Here is a 9,906-nt window from a genome sequence, read left to right as displayed (position 1 = left end):
CTCTGTATACTGTTGAGTGGAAAAACAATGTTTCACATTAAGCTAAACATTTGGGACCACCCAAGATCATTTGGAGACCCCTCTAGGGGTCCCATAGTTGAACCACTGACTTATAAGGGGAGTATGGAGACCCCTCTAGGGGTCCCATAGTTGAACCACTGACTTATAAGGGGAGTATATGAGGCTGGATCCGTCTGGAACACTGCACTAGGCTCTCGCCAGCTCTGTAGCTCTCCACACTTGAACAGTTGTGTCCTTAAATTCAATTATAATAATTAACCCCTGTATATACGGGCAATAGTTTTACATGACTTTGTGTACACAGCCAATAGTTTTATATGAACATGTCTAGGCTTTAGTACTGTACTGCCTCGTATAGCCCAACAGAGCCCAGCACAGAACAGCACAGCCCACCAGAGCCCAATACAGCCCCCCAGAGCCCAACAGAGTCCAGCAAACCTAAGTCCAGCCCAGCCGAGTAGGAGTATAGACCGGGGAAAGGGGGTAGTTAGATGACTCCACCAGGCCATTACTGTCCAGATCTGGCTTGAATAGGCCAGACTAGGGTAGACAGGACTGGGACACTCAGAGACTTTGTAAACGCCTGTGTACATTTCCCATAGATTCTATGGGACTTGAACACTTGCTCCTGCCCTTCGTGTACACAATCTGTGCCGTGTCCCCTCAGAGGGACATTGTGGGCCCCCCGACCTCACTTTGAGAACCGGCCATGGACCACTTGATAAGCCCACAGTGTCCCTCTGAGGGTCCCCCGACCTCACTTTGAGAACCGACCATGGACCACTTGATAAGCCCACAGTGTCCCTCTGAGGGTTCATGTAAAACTACTGGTGACTTTGTACACGCCTGTGTACATTTCCCATAGATTCTATGGGACTTGAACACTTGCTCCTGCCCTTTGTGTACACGGTCTGTGCCGTGTCCCCTCAGAGGGACACTGTGGGCCCCCGACCTCACTTTGAGAACCGACCATGGACCACTTGATAAGCCCACAGTGTCCCTCTGAGGGTCCCCCGACCTCACTTTGAGGACCGACCATGGACCACTTGATAAGCCCACAGTGTCCCTCTGAGGGTCCCCCGACCTCACTTTGAGGACCGACCATGGACCACTTGATAAGCCCACAGTGTCCCTCTGAGGGTCCCCGACCTCACTTTGAGAACCGACCATGGACCACTTGATAAGCCCACAGTGTCCCTCTGAGGGTTCATGTAAAACTTAAAACTAATGCCCGTGTACACAGTGGTTAATCGCATGTGCAAGGATCTACAGAGCTGGCTGGAGCAGCCTGGTGGAGTCTGGTGCAGTCCTGTCTACCCTGGTCTGGCCTATTCAAGCCAGATCTGGACAGTAATGGCCTGGTGGAGTCATCTAACTACCCCCTTTCCCCGGTCTATACTCCTACTCGGCAGGACTGGGCTGGACTTAGGTTTGCTGGACTCTGTTGGGCTCTGGGGGGCTGTATTGGGCTCTCGTGGGCTGTGCTGTTCTGTGCTGGGCTCTGTTGGGCTATACGAGGCAGTACAGTACTAAAGCCTAGACATGTTCATGTAAAACTATTGGCCGTGTACACAAAGTCATGTAAAACTATTGCCTGTGTACACAGTGGCTTTTTCCTTGACCTTTCGAGTTAGGAGTGTCGTAGAGACACGAGACCGGGTTTGTTGGATTCAGCGTCAAAAAGTAAGTCAGAATAAGTGTCTTTTATCCGAAAGAATGTGTAATCGTGTTGGTGGCGTGCAAATTTCGTGTCTTTTTCGCAATCATAAAGGGTTCAAAGTGTCGGAGAGACACGAAACCCATTCCATCGGATCAGGCATCCTTCAAATATGAAAAGTGTTTCCTGCGTAAAACAAACAGATTTTTTTAGATTTTTTTATTGATTTTAAGGACAAAAATCCGGGTTTCGGTGTCTTTTTCGCAATCGTAAAGGGTCATGAGAACCTAAGTCCAGCCCAGCCGAGTAGGAGTATAGACCGGGGAAAGGGGGTAGTTAGATGACTCCACCAGGCCATTACTGTCCAGATCTGGCTTGAATAGGCCAGACTAGGGTAGACAGGACTGCACCAGACAACACCAGGCTGCTCCAGCCTGGTGGGACACTCAGAGACTTTGTAAACGCCTGTGTACATTTCCCATAGATTCTATGGGACTTGAACACTTGCTCCTGCCCTTCGTGTACACAATCTGTGCCGTGTCCCCTCAGAGGGACATTGTGGGCCCCCCGACCTCACTTTGAGAACCGGCCATGGACCAGATCGGGCATGCTTCAAATATGAAACGTGTGTCCTGCCTGAAACAAAACATATTTTTTTGATTTTTTTATTCATTTTAAGGACAAAGGGCCTGTTTTGACGCCTAAAACGACCCTTTTCCTTGACCTTTCGAGTTAGGAGTGCCGTGTACACAGGATCTACAGAGCTGGCTGGAGCATGGAGCAGCCTGGTGGAGTCTGGTGCAGTCATCTAACTACCCCCCTTCCCTGGTCTATACTCCTATTGGGCAGGACTGGGCTGGACTTAGGTTTGCTGGAGTCTATTGGGCTCTGGTAGGCTGTATTGGGCTCTGGTGGGCCGTGTTGTGCTGTGATGGGCTCTGTTGGGCTACACAAGACAGTACAGTACTAAAGCCTGAACATGTTCATGTAAAACTATTGGCTGTGTACACAAAGTCATGTGAAACTATTGCCCGTATATACAGGGGTTAATTATTATAATTGAATTTAAGGACACAACTGTTCAAGTGTGGAGAGCTACAGAGCTGGCGAGAGCCTAGTGCAGTGTTCCAGACGGATCCAGCCTCATATACTCCCCTTATAAGTCAGTGGTTCAACTATGGGACCCCTAGAGGGGTCTCCATACTCCCCTTATAAGTCAGTGGTTCAACTATGGGACCCCTAGAGGGGTCTCCAAATGATCTTGGGTGGTCCCAAATGTTTAGCTTAATGTGAAACATTGTTTTTCCACTCAACAGTATACAGAGGCTATCTGCACATTTCTAAAGAGACAATTTAAGGACTTTTTAATACTTTTAAAATGATAAATTAAATATTAGGGGCAGAAATTGTGAAAATATCAGATCTACATGCTCACGCCGCCCTGCGTTGTGAGGTGTTGTGAGCATGTAGATCTGCTATTTTCACAAGGCCGTGTTTTACAAAATGTAACGCCTCAACTCTTTGTCCAAACAGTGAGGCATTGTGAGCTTGAAGATTAGCTATTTTCGCCATCTGTTGGAACCAAGTCAAATAAATGCAAGGCCTACAATTCTCTGTCTGTCTGTCTGTCTGTCTGTCTGTCTGTCTGTCTGTCTGTCTGTCTGTCTGTCTATCTGGCAATATCCTCAGGGTGTCCAGTCAAAACACCACAAAACTGACATTCAAGGAGTAGTTCACCCCCAAAATGACTTATTTTTTCAATGTATTACTCACGCCATGGAGACTTGAGTTCAATAGAAAAAAAGTCACTTTGGGGGTGAACTACTCCTTTAATGAAATGTTTTTCTTCTCTTCACCCACACCAAATGATCACCACTCTGTTTTGTTACACATGTGTGGTTCTAAAGATGAAAGAAAAATGCAGGGCATTCACAATCCGGCTAATTAAACAACAAACAAATTGGAATTATCAGAAATATTAGTTAGTCGCACGCATACTGTACCAACAAAACACAGTAAGTCCAAATGGAAAACAAATACACTTGCACTGATCTGAAACATTCTCTCCCAGTGAACTTGACTGACCAGGGAACAAAGACAGACTGGTGCCACTCATCAAGCAGAAGCCACTGATCAAAAGAAGGCACTAATTGACCACACCTGGCTTGGTGGCCTGAGTGGTGTAGTATAGTGTGTTGACAGCAAGGCTTATACAGGCCAACCTACTCTGTCCCTGGCATGTGCGAGGTGCTTGTAGATCTGTGAGGTGCTTGTAGATCTGCTGTATTGGGTTTTTTAACTAGTTTGAAGTGTTGGTGCCATGCTGTGACAGCTTGAAGCAGGGATGGCTCCCCACAAACCCAATTGTGATGAAAAATATTTATGAAATAAATAAATGAAATATATATATATATATATATATATATATATATATATATATATATGTATATATATATATGTGTGTATATATATATGTGTGTGTGTGTGTGTGTGTGTGTGTGTGTGTGTGTGTGTGTGTGTGTGTGTGTGTGTGTGTGTGTGTGTGTGTGTGTGTGTGTGTGTAAGACAACTGACTTTTATGTAAACCATACTATATGGACAGTTTGTTCTGCATGTCACTATGCTGGAAAGTGTCCTAATCGGGAGATAAGCCCTGGGGGTCCCTGGAGGGGTGGAGGTTGTGGATTGGCAGGCAAGGAGTGTGTGTGCAAAGTTTGGCATTGAGTAATATGCTGGCTGTGTACACATGTTCACAGCTGCGTCAGTTCAGGAAAGGCTAAGGTATGGCAACATGACTGGTGTCTTGCAAGACACCAATCATGTTGCCATACCTTAGCAACAGGCACGATGAAAAGTACATTTAATTATTTCCCCCCTGTAGCCAAGGTATGGATAAGCCCACAGTGTCCCTCTGAGGGTCCCCCGACCTCACTTTGAGAACCACCACGGACCACTTGATAAGCCCACAGTGTCCCTCTGAGGGTTCATGTAAAACTACTGGTCGTGGACACCACCTAGGGCCTGTGTACATATGGCTCTCTGCTGCCCCCCAGTAAGAAACTATAGACGGCACAGACCGTGTACACGAAGGGCAGGAGCAAGTGGTCAAGTCCCATAGAATCTATGGGAAATGTACGAAGTCGTGTACAAAGTCACCGGTTGGTCCACGAGCCATAGTTTTTTCCATTGTAGCTCCCTACAGTGTACACGAATATGATTATTATTATTATTATATACACCCCTCGGAATTCTGCGTGAGATACCTTAGCGGTGTAGACTATCACAATTATGATGTATTGATTGATTGACTGATTGATTGAATACTTTATTAACAGTTTGCAACCCAAAAAAAGCACAGAGGTATAGTTCCATAAAATAAAAAATAAACATGCTAAAAGGATAAACCCAGTAAGCCTTACATACTTGTTTCCATTGGGGTCCCCGTCCTGTGTATTCAATTCATTGAAACATTTAAAGACAAACAACAATATTCAGTAAAACATCATATAAACAAGTAGTCAAATATCAAATATGTACAGTAAACAGTTGGGGAGTGGGGCAGTGGGGGCTGGGGCGGTTGACGAATAAGCTTAGACCTTTTACAGGGGCCAGTTATTATTTGCAGCCTCTTTTAGAGAGGTTTTGAAGGATGGTAAGGAGTCAAAATGTGTGCCTGTTGGTAGGGCATTACACATTCTGGCGGCATATCAGTAGAACGAATTTGATCCCATTGTTGTGCAGAAACTGGGTTTGGTGATGTCAGTGGGGCTCCTTCTGGTGCATGTTGTGCCTTTGCGTCCTTTACACTATTGAAGTAGTCTGACAGGTAGGCCTACATGGGTATCGCTGTACCAAACCCATTACAAGTTGCTTTACTCTCTCCTCCCTGAGCCATCCTATCCTTTAGCATAATAATGGGCAGAGGTTAGGTGAGTTCTGGGTGTGAGGCCGATAAGCAACTTGAACAGTTTGTTAAGAGATGTCTGCAGTTTTGTTTTTAATACCTTTGAGGTGCTAATGTACCACAGGGTGCATGCACACACACACACGCACACACGCACGCACGCACGCACGCACGCACGCACGCAGGCACGCGCACACACACACACGCACGCACGCACGCACGCACGCACGCACGCACGCACGCACGCACGCACGCACACACACACAGACACACACACTAAGTAATGCAAATGTATGACAATCCGAGTTGCAGGCAACTGGCAGTTGCAGATTAAAAAGAGGAACAAGTCTTTATTTATTTAAAAAGGCGAATGCCAGTTGCAAGCAGTTGCCTTTTTAAATGATGAGCAGGATGGTTCCTTGCTTGGTTTCCCACGCCATCGGTGTATGAATGTGTGTGTGTGTGTGTGAATGGGAATGGGTGAATGTAATGCATAATCACCTTGGATAAAGGTGCTATATAAAAGCACCATTTACCATTTTTAACATCATCATATCAACAATGCAGAGTTTGCACTATGTTTTTAAACTGATATATGTACTGTACTGTAGATATATTTCTAATACAAATGTCATGTCTTCTTGGATTGATTAATTTATTCTTCTCCATATCCTTCTAGTTCTTGCATAGGTGTAGTCAACATTTTCAAAGTATTATTGCCAGGGAAGGGTTAATGCATGTAATTGTTGATAAAACTATAAATAAGCCAAGAACAAATCACCAGTGTGGCAGTACACGTGTGGTTCAGCTGAAGCTGAAGACAGTTCTCTGGTATTTTGATATTTAGAATTGGCACCAAGCCAATCCATTTGAAGTTTCCCCATATAAAGTTCACATGTTGAAGCTAATTTTCTAGTTTTATAAATGTCATGGCTATAATTATTGGGTATTAAGGTGTTCGCCTCTCACACACTTTCCAAACAAACTTAGTTTCTTTAAAGATTAGCTAACAGAACAATGGTGATTCTGCATTTGCAGATGAAACGTTTCTAAGCAACCAAACTGTGTTTGTGGATAGCTTTTCAACATGATTCTTATCAAGTTCTTGAACATATCAAGGTGGTTAAGTTCAACAGTGACAACTGACAACTGTCCTGGCAACTTTGCCTTGCTATTGAACAATACAAACCCACAGGCAAATTAACAACTTTCAACCTGTCATCCCTATTTTGGGCGGTCAATATTAGGCAACAAAAATTATATAATATAGCTACCGTACTTGTCATAGTATATTGAGCTAAGTGGTTAATTCATCTACCTATATGGTACCGTAGATATGCCATTGCCTATATGCATTTAGCATTTTGAGAATATATCAAGAAGGATTTGCTGTAAACAGTCAGCAGGTTATGATTTTGTTATTGCTCAAGAACAATTGAATATGAGAATACAAAGGCAAATGGGAGGATACAAGAGAATGCAATAGGATATGCCCACAGTTTGGTGTGAATTTGTGTATACTACAGTACATGCGTGTGGTTCACTAACTAGCCTACAATTTCTTGGACACAGTACAAATGACCTTGGCCTTTTTTAGCAGAGACCACCAGGCTGTTCTTTATAGCCAATAATTGATTAATTGGGCTTCAAAATCAATGAGAAGAGAGAGCTTGAACTTCTGGTGGAGTTGACCGAGCTTAACGGTTTCCCTAATTTGTGACACCCGACTACAACAGGCCTAGTGTATGTTAAAATCGTAATTTCACCTAGTGGGGTAACAGGTGCACAGTGCAGAGTCGTCATCACTGCCCCGGGCACTACTAGGCTACTTTGCAGATGTGATAGCAGCCCTGAGTCAGATTCTTCATTGTGATTACGTTTTCATCAGAGGCTACTCAAGTGCTCAAAACTAAATACAAATTCCATAATCCAGGGGAAAAGCTGCGTTTGCCACACAATACCAGATTGAAAACTAGTGTTGCCATGACAATACTGGCATACTGGGATTTACTTTACTCTACAGCCTACTAGTCAAGTGTGTACAGTACATTTACAAATATTTTGTGACTTCAGGCATTGACACTAAGGGTTGCCCCACCTGCCCCTGACAGGTAAATAAAACTTTCGGGCAGGTGGAGTTTGCTTTCTGGTTGCCTGACTGGGCAAGTGCTTGTTTGAGAGGGAAGGCAAATATACACAACACTATATATCTGTCTAAACACCTGAACGTGGCCAGAGCACTCTGTCTTCTGATCTGTGGAATGTAAATTAAGAGCACTGTTTACCGACTATGTGCTGTTTTCACTAAGCTACACTTTTTCTTTTTTTAATATAAAATTGTATTTGATTTTATAAAAGACAATACAACAACAAGACGTAACAAGACAACACACACCAGACTGGAGAGCATATAAACGAGAATAGTAACCTATCATACAAAAGGTACAAAAGTCTTATTTATATAAAAACTTGGGACAATTACTTAAAAAAGTAATGAACAATGATTATAACCTGCAGAGGTATACAACATATACCGGTACTATTAAACGTAAACTTGGTGTCATGGGCAGTCATAGTCTGTGATTCATAGATGACCCGTAATAGGACCCCAGATGTATTCATATGTTGCAAGACTGTCCTGTCTGTGGCATCGCAGCCTCTCCAAGTGTATTAGTGATACCTCATTAAGCCATTTGGTGAAACTTGGAATGACAGCGGTCTTCCACTCCGTTAGAATGATTCGTTTCGCAATAAGTGTACCAAGCATAAGAGTCTGCTGGACCGCATACGGCAGAGCGAGAGAGGCTTCGGAGCAACCAAACAGGACAGTTAGTGCGTCAGGTCCAATATGAGTGCGGTATACATTGCTGTACCATGCAAAAATACTTTCCCAGAATGGAACAATCCTTGGGCACGACCAGAACGTATGTCCCAGCGTGCCCTTGGAAATGTTGCATCTGTCACAAGTGTCAGAAACTAAGCTACACATAAAATATAAAACAACAAGTGAATCCATAGTCATATCAGCTATGTCGGTATTTGACATACAAATGGGGGTATTAATTTTTTTTCCCGCACAGCCCCAGAAAGAAAAACAATAAGCCTTAAATTGAATGGTAATTCAATTTTTACCAATCATTTTATAATGGACAAGTGGTATGGCAAGTGGTTATGACCTTTGGGCAAGCAGAACATGACCCTAGTACTTGCCTGACCGTGATATTCTATTTGGTATTTTGTAATAATAATAAAAATATGTTAAGCACTTTACACACATAAGGATAAATCTTAGTCACACATACTTTGGTAAACTGTGATCTCTGCAATGCAAAACAAATGTTTTCTTTTCTTTTGAACCTAAAAATCAACAACCATCAACCATCAACAACCATAACAAAGATCTATTACATGTTTAAGACAAATTACTGGCCAATGCCCTATAGACTCTATAATGTGTAATCACTATTCTAATGGTCCTGATTACCTGTTTGTTGGCTTGTTATGTAGTTCCCATTTTTCTCACATGGGAGGCCTCACAACAAACCTAGCAATTTACTAAGGTTATGGTCCAGTTTACGAACAATGACAATCATGTCTGAACTCGGCCCATCACCCTTTTTCCGCACAATGTCGATAATTTGCCGTGCTTTTTTTGCCCTGCTCGTTTCCTCATCGAGAGCCTCCATTTCAAGATCGTTGATAACCTTCTTAACCAGAAGCTTGTCCAGTAGAGCATTCAGGACAGGCCCTGAGACTCTTTCAACGAACTCATCCCTCACAGATCCCAGCTTCTCCTCTGCTCCGGCGACATCCTGGGAGTTTGTCACGGATTGCGGAGTTGCAGCAGCACCTTTAAGACAAGATGGGGGATTCATTTTATTAGTATGACAACCACAACAAAAACAACAACAGCAACTATAAGGGTAATGATAATTATTAGTATTATATTGCATAATAATAGCAAATATTATTATAATATTATAATCTTGCTATCCATATCCTTCCTTCCAAATCGATGAAAAACCATAGCCAACCTTATGCTGACAGCTACTATTCATTTTAAACAGGCAGGTAATTTAGTCAAATCCGCCATAAGTGTACCTATAACCTACTTTGTTAAGTGGCTGAGTATCATTACTCCCGCAGTGTTAAATTGCATTAGACTAAAACACATGTAACTACTAAGTTAAAACGAAGTAAACAGGATGGAGAAAGTGGTCTTTATTTGATTTGATAATTTGTATCTTCAGGAACTAACTTCTGGAACGTCATCAGCTGGGGTGTATATGTATATCAGATATGATATGATATGATATGATATGAT

This window comes from Nannobrachium achirus (assembly GCF_963921795.1).
Source record: "Nannobrachium achirus genome assembly, chromosome: 4".
Classification (NCBI taxonomy): Eukaryota; Metazoa; Chordata; class Actinopteri; order Myctophiformes; family Myctophidae; genus Nannobrachium; species Nannobrachium achirus.
This window is presented reverse-complemented; position numbering follows the sequence as displayed.